The sequence below is a fragment of the Pseudochaenichthys georgianus genome, chromosome 1, assembly GCF_902827115.2.
Source record: "Pseudochaenichthys georgianus chromosome 1, fPseGeo1.2, whole genome shotgun sequence".
Taxonomy (NCBI): domain Eukaryota; kingdom Metazoa; phylum Chordata; class Actinopteri; order Perciformes; family Channichthyidae; genus Pseudochaenichthys; species Pseudochaenichthys georgianus.
Genome location: NC_047503.1, coordinates 44,272,631 through 44,292,566, shown reverse-complemented (window position 1 = coordinate 44,292,566; position 19,936 = coordinate 44,272,631). Strand labels below are relative to the sequence as shown.

The 19,936-nt window shown below is 43.4% G+C and overlaps 1 pseudogene; it reads right to left on the bottom strand.

Moving 5' to 3' along the window:
• Positions 1 to 3,334: 3,334 nt before the first annotated feature.
• Positions 3,335 to 19,457, bottom strand: LOC117450606 (zinc finger protein 716-like; annotated as a pseudogene).
• Between the last annotated feature and the right edge of the window lie 479 nt (positions 19,458 to 19,936).

Genomic DNA, 19,936 nt, shown 5'->3' with positions numbered 1-19,936 from the left:
TACGATGTGAGAGTCTAAGGACAGAGGGTCTAAGGACAGAGGGTGTCGTATTGTCATACTGATATTCTGTACACACTGTGAAGACCACTGAGACAAATGTAACATTTGTGATATTGGGCTATATAAATAAACATTGATTGATTGATTGATTGATCTAAGCTGATCTGTAGATGTCACACGTTGCCTGCCCATCTCTTTTCTTTTTTGTTGCATCCAATGATGGATTTGGTGTAAACAATAAAACACTAACATTTACACAACGATAAAAGCTTTCCTCTCTGCTGCCCTCCTCTTTCCGGGCCCCCGCTGAGGTGGAATCCGACGAGCTGCTGGGGTTGGAGTACCTCTTCAGCCAGAGCACTAGTGAATCAGAATCTGGCCCCTTTTCACTGGAGGACATCATCCACGATGGCCCCGGTCCAGACGAGGAGGTGGTTCAGCCCGGGCAGCCCACTCCAGATCTCGAGGCAGACGAGGGTACCAGAGCGACGGGGAGTCGCATTGCGAAGGAGACAATGTGCTGGATGCCATCCTGCCCCACATCACACTCGTCACAGACGAAACCTCCACTGTCAACCCGCCCGCTTTTGTAAGTGACTTGGTGTCTTCTAAAATGAAATTAAAATGCACTGTATGAGTGGTCAATGTATCCATTTCAACGTACCACATTTTCCATATCATTTCTTTAACAGGAGGATGTGTCAGGGTTGAGGAAAAATAGGACCCAAATGCAGAATGAGGAGGGAAGCCGGTTTCAAAATGGAACAAAAGGCGAGCTTTATTCACAAAAGCTGAACAAAAACAAGAATCCATTAACAGGTACAAGGCACGAGGTAGCATCCAAACAAAAAGGGACTGTGACCAACATGAAGGGAGACATGAACGACAAATAATGAACCAACACTGAACACAGGAAGAGACTAGACTAAATACACGGAGGGGTAATCACGAGACGAGAAACAGCCGGGCAGGGGAGGAGAAACACAAGGGCAACAGGTGAACACAATCAGACAATTAAGACACACCAGGGAAACTAACGACAGGGAGGACAGAACAGCAAAATAACCCCACAACTAGACACAATAAAACTCAAACCCTGACAGGATGCCTGCAGCCAAAACCCTCTTCCCGGCTTCCAGCAGTTGGAGAGGTTCTGCTCGCTGCTGTTGGAGATGGGTCTCATCGATGACAAGCTGTCCCTTGTCACCGAGCAGAGGAACGCGATCCTGGCTGCCTGGGATGCAGTGGAGGACCACGACAAACAGCAGCAGAAGTTCAACCAGCTGTACAGAACGCACTGGGGCAACACCCTGTACTGCCACACTAAACGCCACAACCATGTCGATGCTGCTGTGATACAGCGCGTGAAGATGGGCATTCGCTACGCAGTGCAATGAACAACAGGCTTATGTACACGCTGGTGAAACTGCTGTGGTTGAAGTCACCACAGGGTTCTCGCACAAGCCCTGAGAAGACCACTATCTTGAAGGCGTACGAGAGGATCCAGCACAGGTTTTGGTGGACGATCCCGTTCCTCTGCCCACTTGCCTCCAGCGCCACACCAGCCCTCTCTCCACCAGACTACCCGCTGATGCAGTACGTCCCGACACCCAGCACGGCAGGAACCCAGTCATTGAAGGGAAGGAGGGACATGATCATGCCTCTCTCACACCCTCAGACATCACTGCCACCTGTGTCACTGCCACGTCCACCAACCCCCAGACCTTTGCCCTCCATCCACAGCAACCCGGGCGATTGCTGGCCCCTCCACGAGGCCCATCGTGCCTGCCATTGCTGGACGTCCCATACTGCTTGCCACCAGTACCATCGCCAGACCTGTGCCCTCCCTTTTCCCTGGCCCCATCCTGCCTGCCAGTCAGCCAACCCCAGCCATTGCTGGCCCCTCCTCAATGCCCTTACTACCTGCCATTCAGGCAACCCCGTCTGCTGATGTGTCTGTCCCCACTACTCTCGAGTGCATTCCCTCATCCTGGGCAAGGTCCACGCTTTACAAGTGCAAGGGGATGGACGAGCCCTCGGGAGTAGGTGTCCCGGGTTCAAAGGCTGCCGTTGTGCACATGCTGTGGCCAACCCACCCAGGGGCACAAAAAGTACAGGCGCAACGTCTTCTGCCCTGTGAAGAGGATGTCTCCATCAAAGGGTCTGGAGAACACAGTCTACAACAGTTACAAACATTTTACAGCTGCTGTTGACGCTTTGGAGCAATGACCTGTTGCTATGTAAATATTGTAAATAGTCATTTAAATGTTTTTCAACTTGCTGTGTTATCATTTTTATTTTTCATGTTGAGTTTTATATTTATTATGTATATTGTAAATATATGTACGTCATTAATGTAAATAGTTTTATGTACATTACATGTTACTTAGACACTTTTATCCAAAGCGACTTACATACTCAATACTGTGTGGTGAAGTGTCTTGCCCAGGGACACAACGACATGCTGACTGCAGTGGGGTTTGAACCTATGCTCCCCTGATCCCAACACCAACGCACTGCGCCACAGCCTCCTGTCCATAATTGTACATCTGGTTTGTATCCACTTGAGCTTTTTTACCTGTGTTTATGTTGTTGTTGTTGCCATCCTTTATACTGAATCAATGAAGGTGAATGGTTGCTCAGAAAAAGTCCTAAAGAATCCAACTGGGTTCAATAGCTGGATCATTCCTGTTCTTCTTCTGCAGTGGAGTGAGACAAATAAATCCTGGGATCTACAAAAGTGAATGTGTTTCATGCATATGATTTGTATCCACTTGAGCTTTTCCACCTGTGTTGACCTTAGTTTATGCTGTTGCCATCATTTATACTGAATCAATTAAATACTTTGCCAGAAAGGTCAAACTTTAGGAATACAGAGCAGTCCCATCAGTGCAATTGTTGCATTCTAATTTCTCTGATATTGTAGGTGTTAATTATTTATTATATGTAAATACTTTTAAGTACATAATTGTGTATAATTTAACTGTAACACTATGGTGTTTTCAATTGAATGCACTTTATACAATAAAGTGGTCAGTGCTACAGTAACAGTGAGTCGTGAAATATGAATTATTAAATGCAATAATGGGGATTAATTTGTTTATCTAAATATAGGGACAAAGGTAGAGTGCCACATTACTTAAACAGTACTCAATGTTCAGATGACTTGTTCAAGCAAACATTTAAGTTGCTTGAGTCAGACTCAGAAATATAAACCACTTTTAAAATCAGACTCTCAAGTCATAAGGAAATCCATAAAGATATCTCACTGAAGAAAAGACACATTTGAATGAAATAAGCTTTATTTAAATGAGACTATACAACTACAGCTCTCAGGACATCAGGAGGAGGAAACAGCTAGCTTGGCTCTCATAGTTTTCCCACACTCTTAAAACCACTATGGGTTTTCTCCCGTGTGAACACGAAGATGTCTTTTGAGATTACTTGATGAAGTGAAAGTTTTCTCACACTCTTCACACCAGTACGGTTTTTCTCCCGTGTGAACACGAAGATGTTTTTTGAGATTACTTGATGTAGTGAACGTTTTCTCACACTCTTCACACCAGTACGGTTTTTCTCCTGTATGAATACGGTGAAGTGATAGGAAAGTACCTGATGAAGTGAAAGTTTTCCCACACTCTTCACACCAGTACGGTTTTTCTCCTGTATGAATACGGTGATGTGATTGGAGAGCACCTGATGAAGTGAAAGTTTTCCCACACTCTTCACAGCTGTACGGCTTTTCTCCCGTGTGAACAAGTTGATGTTTTTTGAGAGCACCTGATGTAGTGAAAGTTGTCCCACACTCTTCACAGCTGTACGGTTTTTCTCCTGTGTGAATACTTGATGTGATTTGAGAGCATCTGATCTACTGAAAGTTGTCCCACACTCTTCACAGCTGTACGGTTTTTCTCCTGTGTGAATACGTTGATGTGATATGAGAGCATATGATTTATTGAAAGTTATCCCACACTCTTCACAGCTGTACGGCTTTTCTCCAGTGTGAATACGTTGATGTATTTTGAGATGACTTGAATAAGTGAAAGTTGTCCCACACTCTTCACAGCTGTACGGCTTTTCTCCTCTGTGAATATGCAGGTGGCGATTTAAAGTTCCAGATGTTGAAAAGGATTTGTCACATTGCTGACAGCTGTGACGTCTCCCTCTTCCTTTCGGTTTCTAGAACAGACGGACAGAGAAAGACAATCTAAAAAGCATGAATACACAAGTTAACTCAATAAAAAGTCACTTCATATAAACCTTGAGTTAACAAAATACTACTTGTTTGTTTGTTTGTTTGTTTGTTTGTTTGTTTGTTTGTAGCCTTTATTTAACCAGGTGAAGCCCCTTGAGATCAAAAGATCTCTTTTTCAAGGGTGACCTGCAGGACATTAGTTACACATGTAACATAAAAACAACAGAACAACAATAAGGATGACATACAACATAATGTACAGGGTACAGTTTACAAAACTCTATTTACAGTGACAGGTACCATGAGTATCAAACAGCATGTCACCCAGCCGAGTTTTAAAATGCTGCAGGGGAACCAAAGTGCTCAGTTTTAAACAGGTTTGCAGACTGTTCCAATTTAGTGGAGCTGCACATCTAAAAGCTTTCTTCCCTAAGACAGTCCTAGCACTTGGCACATTTAATAAAACAACACTTAACTGTTTGGGTTTATTATAGTTGTATTATATTTGATACAGTAATACAGCAACATTCTAACCACAGTATATACCAGAGGTGGGGGAGTCGAGTCGCATATTTTTTGACTTGAGACGACTTGCTTGACTAACATTGATAAAAGACTCGACTTGACATTTGTTCAAGCATCGGATCTGCAAAACAGGAGTGTGAGCACCAGTCTGCCATGACCTATGTATTCATGTCTGTGACTCTCACAGTACCTGCTGCCCACAGCTGTTTTATAGAAGGAAAACCTCCTTCACTTCATGAAATCTCTGCAGCATCGGGAGGCAGTAACATGTCACTCAGCAGAATCTGAGAAGAGCAGCACCAGCTGCAAAGAGCTGTGCCTTTTACTGTTTACTTCACTGTGTTTACCTTCATTAGAACAGCTAAAGAGCGACCGCAGGCTGCTACGTTTTAACCCCACACACACGTGCACACACACGCCCAATTATTCCCCCTTCTACCTGTTTTATGTTTTCAGAGCCCCACTCTCCATTGTTGTTAATGTGGAAAATAAGACTAGTTTTCATAACCACTGTCTTTTAACTGATTTAAATGCGGAAACTGGGGTTATTCATCAGGATTTCGTAGGACTTGACTTGCTTGACTCTCACCCCAGTAACTTGGGACTTGCACATGTATGACTTACTCCCACCTCTGGTATACAGGAGACAGAGGGAGACGGCATCCTGTCACCGCGAGTCTCAGTATGCTCCGTTCATCTTGTGTTTTAGTTTTTTTGGTCTAATTATTGACTAAACTTTGTTGTGTCTTTATGAAACGTCATTTTGAGAGACCATGCTTTTGATCCTGTGGATTACATTTGCCTTCTGCAGACCATGTCTGGCCATACAACTTTCCAAGACACACCTGAGTGACAGCACAAACAGGTATGGCGAGGAGCCCCAGCCTCTACAGCCGCGAGGCTATGCTAGAGCTACAATGCGATCGGCCTCCTACGAATACACCAAGCCATCTGTGCTCTTCGTTATTGGATGACATCCCTCCGGAGCCGCTTAGAAACACCAGGAAAAAGAGACTAGGAAGGAGGGGAGGCGTTCAGAAGAGATTCAGCCGGCCACCACTTCCATCCATCATTCTCACAAACCTGCGCTCATTGAGCAACAACGTGGACCAGGGCTGAGAGGGTGTCCACCCCGAGAGCGGGCAGACTCAATTGCATACAGACTAAGTGCCAGCCTGGCCATAGACACATGCAGGTACAGAGACAGACAGGTGAGATACAGGTGAGACAGAGAGAGAGAGAGAGGGAGACAGGTGAGAGATAGAGAGAGAGAGAGAGAGAGAGAGAGAGAGAGAGAGAGAGAGAGAGAGAGAGAGGAGAGAGAGAGAGAGAGAGAGAGAGACGGAGTACAGGCTGAGTGCTCACAGCCTGGCCATAGAAACAGGCAGGTACAGAGACAGAGAGACAGAGCAGTGTGAGAAAAAGTTTTTAGAGAGTACTTGTTCATGGACAAGTGAGTTTGACAATGTACTTGTCCGAATACATTTTTCACTTGTCCAGAATGGACAAAAATTAACGTAAGTTAGCGGTAAGATTTTACTGCATCACACATAGGGTTGGGTATCGTTTGGATTTTAACAATTCCGGTTCTGCTTTTCGATTCCGGTTAAAGTCCCGTGACAAACTGAGAGAAAAATATAGAAAGAGACGAGAGACGCTGAGCTGCACCGTGCAGCGATCAGCTGATACGGAGCATAGAGAGAGCTGCAGTCCGCGGGGCTCGGCCTCGCTTCCTGTCCTCTCAACTCTTATTAATCCCGGTACCGGACAATTGTTATTTGTTCCTACTCGGAACCGAGTTTTGCTTCCCAACCTGCCACTGTGCTACACGTCGTCGTTCTTATTATACATCCATGGTCCCGTTCCGCCCCGCCCCCGTCTAACTGTACAGAAAGCGGCGAGATGCATTTCCTTAGGAATCGACAAGCAGAACTGAAACTAACATTTCTAAACAAACAATGGCGGACACGTACAATTTGCAAATGAGTTCTGCCTTTTGTAAACTGAATGTATCAATAATTTGTCAATAAATCAGGCCGAAAAACGTCACTCGCCGGACAAGTCAATTGAAATATCGACTTGTCCGATATTGTAAATAACACGGTGGGACGTGTACTTTTTCGCACACTGCAGAGAGAGAGAGAGATAGAGATAGAGATAGAGATAGAGAGAGAGAGAGAGAGAGAGAGAGAGAGAGAGAGAGAGAGAGAGAGAGAGAGAGAGAGACGGAGTACAGGCTGAGTGCTCACAGCCTGGCCATAGAAACAGGCAGGTACAGAGACAGACAGGTGAGAGAGAGAGAGAGAGAGAGAGAGAGAGAGAGAGAGAGAAAGAAAAGAGAGAGAGAGAAAGGGAGACAGGTGAGAGACAGAGAGAGAGAAAGGAGAGAGAGAAAGGAGAGAGAGAAAGGAGCGAGAGAAAGGAGAGAGAGAGATGGAGTACAGACTGAGTGCTCACAGCCTGGCCATAGCAACATGCAGGTACAGAGACAGAGAAACAGACAGGTGAGAGACAGAGAGAGAGGAGAGAGAGAAAGGAGAGAGAGAAAGGAGAGAGAGAGATGGAGTACAGGCTGAGTGCTCACAGCCTGGCCATAGCAACAGGCAGGTACAGAGACAGACAGGTGAGAGAGAGAGAGAAAAGAGAGAGAGAGAAAGGGAGACAGAGAGATAGACAGAGGGAGACAGGTGAGAGACATGGCAGTAAATGCACTCAAAGTAAAAGCAAGAAGAGCTCTGAATGCAATTAAGAGAACATTTTATAATGTCCAAATTCCAATTAAAATCTGGCTCAAAATCTTTGATAGTGTGATCCAGCCCATTGCGCTGTACGGTAGTGAAGTATGGGGTCCACTCAGTCACCAGAGCTATACCCGCTGGGACAAACATCCAACAGAGTCTTTACATGCAGAATTCTGCAGATACATTTTACGTGTTCAGAGAAAAACACCAACAAATGCATGTCGAGCAGAATTAGGCAGATACCCACTGATCATTAAAGGGAAATGGAAACACTTTTCAAACTGGTTTCCATGCGACAATATTCCCATTAGGAAATGTATTTATCTAGTCTATTTCCAATGTAAACGATCGAGATACGCAAATGTCTCTTTTGAAATACGTGCCTAATGACCGCTGGGTCATTGGGCACTGCCATTGCTCGGGGACTTTCCCAGTGACGTCACTGAGTGGGTGCGGCTTCCTGGGCCAAAGCTCAATAACAAACAATATGGCGTGCAATGCATCAGTAGTTTGTAAAAGAAAACGGTCGTCGTCAGGACTTTATTGTATTGCCCCAGGCTGCACAAATGGATTTTACACGAAGAAAGAAGAAGTACATTTCCATAGGCTGCCACTAACGGATGAGAAGCTGCTCAAAGCATGGGTTATTTCCATGAAACGGTCCGATCCGCCACTGAATAAGTCCGCACGTGTGTGCAGCGAACACTTTACAGATGAAGATTATGTCCACAAAATGAGGTTTGATGAGTCTGGATGCCTGGTTCAATATAAAACATCGGATTTGAAGCCAGGATCTGTTCCCACAATATTCGATTTCTCAAGGTATGCAGTCGGAAACACCGACCGTCCCAGCACGTCGGCTGTGCAAGACAATGTCAACAAACGTGAAGTTCGAGCCACCAAACGAGCTGCTTCAGCTGCCGAGAGAGAGGTACATATTGCAGCACTACCAGATTACTAGCTCACACATGTATTTACTGACACAGTGTGACCTTATGAATTAACGCAATCGCATCCAAACTAAATGGTAGCTATTATTATGATGTAAAATGGAGAATGGAGAATGGAGAAAGTGTTCTATAGCTCAACTAATTAAACTAGCATACTGTCGAAAACAGCCCTAAAAATGCTAGTATTGCTGGACTAGGTGTTCAATGGATGGTATTGCTAAGATGTATGAGGTGTTGGAAAATAATACAAAATATATGTCAACTGACCACTGGTACATGCGGTAGCCTGGTAGGAGTATACTTCATCAAAATGACTGCCCATCCTTAGCCCTGCTTGAGTATTTTCTGAACATGTGCTTAATAATAACAACACAATCCTTTATAAATAATATATTTCACCTGAGAGCTACTTTGAAAACATGAAAGTGGCCAAGAACTACTTGCATCGCATCACTTACATTTATTCACATAGCACTCATCAGTTGAATTAAGCTACTTTTGTACACGTGTGAAATTGCAATACCTAAAGCTTATCTAAAATCTTAACTTCACATGGGTCCAAGAAAACGACAATTTCTCACATATTAATATGGCCCACATAGTAAGTACATCGCCTTAATCACCACCTTGCAAACATCTTATGGCACATGTGTAAAATAAGTGCATTCACTCTTTTTCACAGTTAGTGAGATGAATGGCGCTGCATGGAGTCCACCATAGAGGTGTATGCTGGAGTGTACCCACTTAGGTTCACTCTAATAGAGTCATTTAAATGTTGATCAGTCTTGTTCTGTATTTAGATTTCATTCATGTCAGAAAAAGCTGCTTCACAAAGGTCTGTAGAACAGAACCAAATAAAGCAGACATGTTCAGTGCTGCTTGGTGAATATTCTTATAGTTCTCTGGTTCTACAAGGCTCCAGAAATGTTGTGAGTTTTGCTGAACATTATTTTGGAGATTTATAACCTCCATCTCCACAGACACTGAACAGTTAGGTTTCTATGAACAGTTTCTTTATTTTACCATTATGGAATAATCACATTGGTAAATAGTGGCGATGGGGTTTTTCCGGCCAACTTATCATAGTCATGATTTTGAATATTTCTAGTTCACCTTAACCTGTAACATATTTATATTGTTTTGTTTCAGGTCAAACAAGCTGTCCATACTGCTGCAGGATTGTTGTCCTGTCAGACAGAAGATACATCCTGCATAGGTGCTGATGATGCAAGTGATGATTCCCAGGTACTGGAGGCACACACAACTAAACGTGGGCAGTCAGTGACTGTGGCCACACAGACGGAACCACTGGAACCATGCCCGTGTAAAACTGTGACTTCGGTGAGTGTGCAGACTGGGACCGATGGCATCAACAACAGTCAGTTGCTCAGTCATGATCATCCATATTGCGTCAGCAGGGACATTGCTGGTGGATCCGCCACACTGGCACCTGCAGATGCAATGGCCAAAGCACCACTGAGTCCAACACCTGATGTGTCAATGCCTGAAGAAGATGCTTCCAGCTCTGGGGAGAGCATTCTAGGGACTGAGCCTTCTTTGTCGGACTACAGCCCTACTGAAGATGACATTATACAGAATGACGGCGAAGACAGCGAGGATGATGGAGAACATTCAGTGGATGGCGGAGAAGATCCAGTGTCAGACAAAAAATATCTGGTATCCCATGCACAACTGATGAAGCTGTTTTGTGTATGCAACTTTGCCGGATGCAGGAAAATGTGTGATCAGCAGGCCGTACTGTTCAGCCAAAGGCTTTGGACTGAAAGTGAAAACTGACTGCATCGATGGCCATGAGTTTGTGTGGACTTCTCAACCCCTCTTAAATGGCACAATGTCCTGCAACCTGTTAGTGCCAGCCGCGATTTTCCTGACTGGAAATGCTTATGGCCCATTTTCTGAGATATGCCAGTGTCTGGGCCTGGAATCACTCTCGACAAGACACTGCTATAACATCCAGAGAGTGTATGTGCTGCCGGGAAGTTACCAGTGTCTGGAACTTGCATAATGAGGCAGTGATGGCAGCAACTGGCGATCAGGTTGTCACTGTGTCAGGCGATGGGCGATGTGACAGCCCTGGTCATTGTGCTACATTTGGAACGTACACCATGCTTGATATCAACTCAAGGCTCATCATTGCCCAGCAGACAGTGAAGGTGACAGAGGTCAAAAATAGCTACTGGTTGGAGCCTGTTGGACTTGAAAGATGTATTTCCAAACTACAGGTATTCTATTGTTGGTTTGTTTATTTCACAGGTCAATAGTACATGTAGTATTGCTACAATATATTGTATAATCTTTTGTCTAATTTTAAATAACAATTGTCAATTTGGAATAGAAAGGTTGTGATGTCTAGCTGTCTGCCTGTGCCATTGTATGTATGGGATCTCTGCTGATAGCCAAAGATATATAATGTATGTAAATTTGTTACATGATATGCTAGAGAGGCCATGATTTCGGACAAACATTGTCACATGGAAATATAGAAATCCACCTGAGGGGGGTGGCTATCAAACCCGTGTGATAGAAATTGAAGATGTTGGCTTTATTAAATTAAATTTATGGTAAATATCTTTTCAGGATCACAATGTGACAATTTCCATACTAGCCACAGACTGCCACCCTGCAGTGCAGAAGATGCTACGTGAGGACCACAAGACCATCAAGCATGAGTTTGACTTGTGGCACATTGTGAAAGGTGTGAAGAAGCGGATGCTGCAGAGCAGGAATACCGAGCTGAAGGAGTGGGTGCGCATGGTATCCAACCATCTTTGGTACTGTGTGTGTACATGTGATGGTGACGCGTTACTGCTGAAGGAGAAATGGACGTCCATCCTCCATCATATCATCAATGTTCACGAGTGGCTGTCGGCAGAGAAGATGCTGAAGTGTGAACACGAGCCTTATTCTGAAGAGGATGGGAGTTCCCGACCTTGGTTGGAGCGTTCATCCAAGGCCTTTGGCACTCTACAGAAAGTGGTCATGGACAAGAGACTGTTGAAAAAACTAGATAAGGTATTGTCTTAATTGCCCTTCTTCATTTATATATTCTGGCCTTATAAATTCACCACAAAGCAGTATATTTATCTAAAGAGAATATATTCAACGGATGTAGCCCTGAACAAACAGTAAAATATGAAATTGAAAATATGTATAAGAAAAAATACAAACACATGCATAATTAATATCAGTATTTGAATTATCCACCAACCATGGGTGATTATTCAATAGTGATGTTTGAGAATTGCATGTCTGGCATCTCTCGACTCCAATAGTTCGCAATCTGACAAATTAAGTAATAACAAAAATGTTAAATAATGCTGACATTCATGACCCACTCTGTTCAATTGCAGGTTACAGAAGGGATCCATACTGGCGAGCTGGAGAGCATCCATTCTTTGTATACAAAGTACGTTCCAAAGCGCAAGAAGTTCACGGAGGAGAGCTTTCAGGCACGCCTTCGCCTCGCTGCATTGGATCACAACCACAACATCGACCGTGAGCAGGCACAGACCAAGAAGGGGGCACTGCAGTTCAAACTGCAGTACTCAAAGCCTGACGAATAGTCAAATTCATCGTTCAAAACGTCCATCGCATTGCAAAATTCCTCCATCGCTGCCATATCTGCTACGTTGTGTTGACTTCCGGTGGAGCGAAAACACAGCCAGTGACGTCACCATTTGGGACTCCCCTAATGGCGGCGGCCTGCTCCCGGAATTCCCCACCCGGCCGGCGGATAATTAATTTTCTTTTGGCGAGTAATGTCATATACAATAAATATTACGATCAATATCCATTGTAAAATGAATAAACTACCGGAATATTATAACTGTAATTGGTGTTTCCTTTCCCCTTTAACACTCAAAAGAGAGCACTAACATTCTTTAACCACCTTAGATCCAGCCCCCGAGACACCCTCCACTCCAAAGCCCTCCAGAGCCAAGAGCTAACCCCAGAGAAGAGTCCCCCATGTCAGCTGGTGCTGAGGCTAGCTGCCCCCTCTCAGAGCCACTCTGACCAGTCTCTCAACAACACTGCTCTCCAAACACCAATCACAGTCAAACGCATTATAACCAGTGGCGACTGGTGGAAAATATTTTTGGTGGGGCTATGGAAATGGTGACCAAAACATACTAGGGCGGTCCAGGGGATCGTCCCCCGGAAGACATTTTTGAGAAATGACCCCTTAAATTATGACTTCTGGTGATGTTAGAGTGTTAAAGGGGGGGGGGGGGGGGACAAATTGAGGCTTACAAATATGAGATAATCCATAATCTTCAGGGTGGTTAGCTATGAATCTTCCAAAACTGTGCAACAGTAGGCCCACACCAACTGCAGAACACTGGTGCTTTGGGAACACTCAAATGATTTAATTCCCATTTAAAATCAGGAGACTAAATACGAACATTGTGTGTGTGTGTGTGTGTGTGTGTGTGTGTGTGTGTGTGTGTGTGTGTGTGTGTGTGTGTGTGTGTGTGTGTGTGTGTGTGTGTGTGTGTGTGTGTGTGTGTGTGTGTGTGTGTGTGTGTGTGTGTGTGTGTGTGTGTGTGTGTGTGTGATACTTGCCAACCCCCGCATTTCTGACAAAATCAGATTTACTCACGACTGTTTCCACTCGGACTTTAATACAGCTACATCATTGTTTGGTTTCCATGGTAGCGCGTCTCTTTAGCAGCGTGCGCAGCTCAAAGTCTGAGAGGGTGAGGAAGATGAAAACTGAACAAGAATCGACAACTCCACCCTCTGCTCACTCCTTTCCTGTAAAATACAGGTCCAGCCCACACATATGCTCCATGGTGCTGCAGGCATTGCCCTTACAACTACAATAAGCATGCAAATGTTAATCTACAGCTCCGGCGATCCACTAGCACCGCAGTCTCCACCTGCAGACACAGCCATCCTCGACAACTACTGTAGCGTCACCTTGGATACGAGTCTAAACAACTCACAGACACACAGGCCAGGGCGCTGACAGGGCGCCCTTTGAGCATCAGATCTGGCGATGCTGATTGGCTGAAATTATGTTTCGGCGGCATAGTTTACAGATAGCAACAGTCAGCATGTTGGCTGCTGCTGCTCTGGCTGAAGGCTCCTTTCTACCGCCCGGACGAGAGAGGGTAATGCTGCACGCTGCGGCCAGGCAGGAAACATGTGACTTATCAGTAACTTTAGACATCGTAAAACAATTTTAAATGAGATTTTATTGTAGATTATACATTTTACTGATACCAACTATATAATATGTACCTTGTTCATTACAAATTAAAATAGTTTTTTTAAATATATTCTTTTATTTATTTTTTATTTGTAATGACAATCAAACATGTGGGAAGAGGGGGGGCAGCGCCCCTATGGGCCGGCTGCCACTGATTATAACACAATGTAAAGACAACTATTTACAACATTGGAAAGAAGAAACTAAAAGCCAAAGTAGATTAGAATGTTACCTGGCTCTAGGGGTGGGCGATATGACGATGTATATCGTCGTGACGATATTAGGTCTCTACGATATGCTTTTTCAGAGATATCGTGTCTATAGTGATAAAAAAAATTAAAAAGACTTGAAAAAAAAAACTGATGTGAAAGACATGCTCTAAAGCTGTCTAGTCAGGATTCAGACAGTATTGCACTTCATTTATTGTCTTGGTTGATTCTGTTGGCTTATATTTGATTTGCGTGCATATGAAACGCTAACCATTCCCATTGAGATGATTAAAACTGTCATTTGAACGGCGATCAAGCCTGAAGCCACAGAGACGGACACGATCCCCTGTCCGGCTAGGGTTAGGGTTAGCCAACACAATCTCACTCCATAATCGTCCAGGAGCGACGTTTGGTCAGTGTCCGTGGCGTGCAGTTGTGACGCTCCGAGGCTCCTTCAGCGTCATAAAGGGACGCAAATAGCTTTCAACTGATTGCAATGTATTCCCATCTGCGGCGGGATTTGACGCTCATGGAAGCACGGCATTCGTTTGTGTCGGCTACCCTTAAAAGGCAATGTGAGCGTCCATTCCCATTGGATAACGGAGAATTGTACACCCGGAAGTAAGTGTTCCCCTTACTGTCGATTGATTTTACAGTGATATCTGCACTACTCATCGATTAAAAAACACCAGATTATCCTTGTTAATTACACAACATTGATTGGTTTAAATTGTGTGCAATGCTTTTGTATTTTTCCCCTTCGATTCGGAGAAACAAATATTTTTTCGGAGTGAAGGATGGCAGAAGACACTACACTACCCAGAATCCCCAGCTATCGTTTGGACTACACCATGTGCTCTGTTTGACAAACCCCGGTTTTTTTCACCATTCATTCCAATGGCAGAAAAAAAAAACATGGCCGAACTTCGTTTTATTCTCGGTTGAAAATGCCTAAAAGTTAGTTTAAATGCGTTTTGATGTCATTTGATGCGAGAAATATGAGTTGTTATTTCAGATTATGTGTGCAGTGGATGCACATGATCTTTAGTTTGCTAGTTATTCATTTCTGAAATAAAACCAGCTTGAAATGCTATTTTGGTCTGTTACTCCTTTTTGTTTTAGTTTATGTTACCTTGTAGGTGCTTGTACTGTTAAGTAACTTGAAAAATAACCATAATAACCGACATGAAAAAATATCGTGATATATATCGTCTATCGTGATACTGCTTGAAAAATATCGTGACAATATATTTTTCAATATCGCCCACCCCTACCTGGCTCTAAACAGAGATTATGAGCTGGCAGAATATCTCTCTACTGTCAGAGATAGAAAGCAGAGACAGATCCTAACCAAGTACAGGCTCAGTGACCACAGACTGGCAATCGAAACAGAAAGACTCAAAAGATCCTGGCAACCAAAAGAGAACAGAACATGTGGTCACTGTACGACAGGTGAGACCGAGACAGAGATGCACTTCCTCCTGAAGTGCCAAACATTCAACGAAGTAAGGAGCATTTACTGGAACAAGTTGAACTCTGTAATCCCAGGTTTCAAGGAGGTTGATGACCTCTCAAGACTGAGAGTACTGCTAGGAGAAGGAGACAAGGCACATCTTGCTGCCCAATATGTATACACATGCCACAACCTGAGGGACAGTGAATGAGACACACACACACACGTTGAAATGTAATGTATATATATATATATATATATATAGTGTGCAACTATAGTGTGCAACTCGATTTTGACAAGAAAGCAACTGGACACTTCTAGAATTGTGTGAGTAACATTCTGTGTTTAGACTTCTCTGCTTCAGTGTGTGTATTCTGTATCAATGCTCTGTAGTTGATCTGACTGAAATTGTGATTTTAAATCTCAAAACCGCTACAGTATCTGTCAGGCAGAAACTTGGGACAGGTAATTTGACTGAAAACCTTAAAACTGAACTAACTGACTGCTAGGGTTAACTTTGATTTAAACATTTGTAGAATACTAAGAGCTTTATTGAGTAGGTGTAACTGTATTAAGGGTTAAACTCATAACTTTATAACTTAGGGTTTAATGTAATTGACTTAAAAGACAATAACGAGTCAGGAGGAAGCCAGTCTAGATTTCCTTTTGAGGGCCACCAGCTGCAGAGAGTTAACTAATTAAAGGGACGTGGCCCCACAGCTGTGAGAACTCAGCCATCAGGTGTCCATTTTAGGTAGCACTTTCCTGGAGCGTCAGACAGACAAAGACATTAGAGTCCCGCGGGAGTCAAAGAGGAGGAAAATCCTACTCTGATTGAGCTAAGTATCGCTGGTGTTTTATATTATTTTATTTAGCTTTCTAGCCCCTCATGCTATAATCATGTGTTTTCTCCATTCCTGTTCATGTGTCTTCTCGCAATTATCACTGACCCCGTGTATCTCCTAATCGCTATAACCGGCCCGCTCTCGTCTATCCCACATGCTCCACTGAGATCCAACATCTAGTTTCAGGCGGCCTGTGGAACTGCCAGTCAGCTGTTCCTAAGGCTGACTTCATCTCTGGCTCCGCCTCCCTGCAGACCCTGGATTTCCTTGCTCTCACTGAGACCTGGATTACTCCATCCAACACATCCACCCCAGCAGCTCTCTCCACAGCATATTCCTTCTCCCATACACCCAGACCCACTGGCAGAGGAGGTGGCACTGGTCTCCTGCTCTCTCCCACATGGAGCTTTTCCCTCTTCAAGCTACCAAACTTCGCTCCTTCCACCTTTGAATTCCATGCCGTCACAGTAACCCATCCTATACCATTAACCATTGTTGTTCTCTACCGTCCACCAGGCGCCTTGGGGGACTTCTTGGAGGAATTAGATCACGTACAATTTGCGAATGAGTTCTGCCTTTTGTAAACTGAATTTATCAATAATTTGTCAATAAATCGGGGCGAAAAACGTCACTTGTCCGCCGGACAAGTCAATTGAAAGATCTACTTGTCCGATATTGTAAATAACACGTCCCGGACGGTGGGACGTGTACTTTTTCGCACACTGACTTAGACAGAGAGAGAACTGAAAGTCAAATTGAAGGAATCAAAACTGGCACACAGAGCTTTTGGGAAATGCTTTTAAAGCCAAAGACCCCAAAAAAGTGTGGGACACCATGAGAACCATGATAGGAATGACCTCTTCAGCTAAACCTATTGTGACGGACAAGACATACTTGATCCATACCAATTTGCCTATAAGCAAGGGGGTGGTACTGTTGCTACTCTGGTTCATATCATCACTAAACATTTAGATAAACGTCACACCTATGTGTAACCCACTCAAATAATGCAGTGAGTTTTTCACCCTGTAATAAACAGCAGCTCCCACTTGGGGCAGTGCTGGGGCAGCAGAGTCTGCATATGAGGGAGGAGAGGAAGAGCAGGCCAGGTGTGGTTGTTAATGAGGCTCAATGAGTGTGGGCCCTGTGTGTGTAAGAGTGTGGGCATTGTTCAAATTGTTTGATGTGCTTTTTTGATGCTGCGGGGAACCAGGAACTAGCAGAACCGACGAGTTTTTGGAGCTGCAGTTTTTGTCTTTTCCTCACCAGAGAAAGGATTATAAAGGATTCCACTCACCAGAAGGAGGACTGATAGTCATTGGATTGCTAGAGGGAAGCTGCAGACTACCCGGGTTTGATTATTGGTTGTGTTGTCCATGATAGCTGATTGGGTTTCACTGGGGTGGATGAGGGGTTTGTGAAAGTGTTGTATGCATGTTTAATAAAATGCCGGCTATATTAATTTAATATTGTTTTTTCTATTTATATTATCTTCTAGTGCACACTGACCTGAGCTCCAGGGGTCTCCTCGTTCTCCTCCATGCTGCTGAAAATGATAGAAAGGTCAGATAGTTATTAACGATAGTTATTATTATTAATATAATTCAAATATTTAGATATACTTCTTCATAATCTGTGTAGCAACTTACATTCTAATTTACAGCTCACAGTTTGTTCACTTTTAGTTCATTAAAATGACTTTATTCACATAGAAAGTGACATTAATGGTTGCTTGAACCACGGTTATAACGCTATCTGTGTGATTAACTATCACTAAGTTCACACAGAAAGCAAACATTAGCTGTGAGACTGTTTAATGTACTCATGTATACAGTATTTTCTGCATATTGTGTATTCTTTAGATACTCTAGTGCAGGGGTAACTACAATTCAACGAGGTCCAGTTAGAGAAAATGTCCCCATGCAAAGGTCCGGAACATAAAAATGTCTAAGTTGCTTTATGAATTAGTGTGATATATATGGAAGTAGCTGTAGCTTTATCAACGTCTGCATGTAATCAACAGCTGACTGCCAATCAAATAAAGAAAGTACAAAAACAACAATATTTATTGTAAATTAACATTGAACTATACAGATAGACAGTAAATACTGTGGATATGTGTAATGTTCCTCTCGGGCTGCATTTAAAAATAAAATAGAGAAAATAAATAATAGCTTTTGAAAATATGTGCATCTTAAAAGTGCTTAATTTTAGATAAATAAAATAAAGTGTAGCAGCAGGTTGAGAGTCCCTTTTTCTTTGTTAACCGTTTCACATCATGACTTAACAGTTTCAGACGATTATAGAACAATATCAGTCTTTACACATCATAACAATTTAACAGTTTTAAAGTTTCTCTTTCCCTCTTATATTGCAGTCCCTCACTCACTTTGTTTATTCAGAGCGAGAATTGAGCAGGAGCTTGTCCTGCAGGAGTTTGTAAATCTGGGCTGAAATGGAGTCAGGGCCATTCTCTCATACACATGCAGGTGCTCATTGGTTAGCCTGCCCTGCTTTAGTTTTAATTTGATCCTGGTGGACTGATCATATTGGGCTCTGAGACTGCTTATTTTTTGTGACTCAGTTCTGACTTGAGAGGGAATGTTTGGTCAAACACTTTGTGTTTTGTCTCATAGTGGCGTTTTGGCACTTTTAATGAGCGCCACGGTCTCTGAGCAAATGAGACACACTGGCTCTGTGCTCCCAGTGGGCAGGATGAACATGAATGAGTCCACTCAGGGTTAAAAGCTCTGTTCTCACTGTTTACTTTCCTCTTCTTGGAGAGCGCCATGTGTCATTATTTGTCTGCAACACTAAAATGCTAACTCAAAAATAGTAACTCAAAATAAAACGTTTGTATTAATTTGTTTAGTGAACCTTTTGGCGTTGCAGTTACAACTCTCCGCCAACAGATGGGGGTGCTGCAGCACCCTCAGCACCCCCCTTCCTGTGTGTGTGTGTGTGTGTGTGTGTGTGTGTGTGTGTGTGTGTGTGTGTGTGTGTGTGTGTGTGTGTGTGTGTGTGTGTGTGTGTGTGTGTGTGTGTGTGTGTGTGTGTGTGTGTGTGTGTGTGTGTGTGTGTGTGTCTCGAAGTCACCCCCGCACTCTGTGCAACTTTACGAGACCTCAGCCTATGTAGGATACTTAGCCACACACACATGCATATAATGTACGGACCGGTATATACACACATACGAGCGCACACAACCACGAAAGTCTTGTGGTCAAAGATAGGTGTGTAATCCACTCACCTCTTCTTCTTCTTCTTCTTCTTCTTCTTCCTCTTCTTCTTTTTCTTCTTTTTCTCCTTCTCCTTCTCCTCCTTCTTCTTCTTCTCTCGGTTTTTGGCGGATTGCAAAGAACTTAAAAGGTGCATACCGCCACCTACTGTACATGAGTATGAATCATCATATCATTCCAACTCTTTAAACTATGATCTAATAAAAAAAAACATGAAATAAATAAAACAAAAATAAAATCTATGATCTTTCCTGGCCTAATGTTAAATTATTTTTCCCACCCCAGTTTCACTCAAAAAGATAAACAGTGCCTTTCTGGTAGCTCTTACTCCCTCACCTTTTGTTCCCAAAACACCAACCACACTCCATTCCCACTCTGCGTCGAACACTTTTGCCTCTTTCCGCTTTATAGATATAAAATATAACAAGATATGCATCTATTGTGGACCGCCCTTTACGAAATCCGCTCTGAAAACTACTCAGTAGCCCTTTCTGTTCCAGACAGTACGGCCCATTCCCAAACCGCCCCCTACACCCTACCCCTACA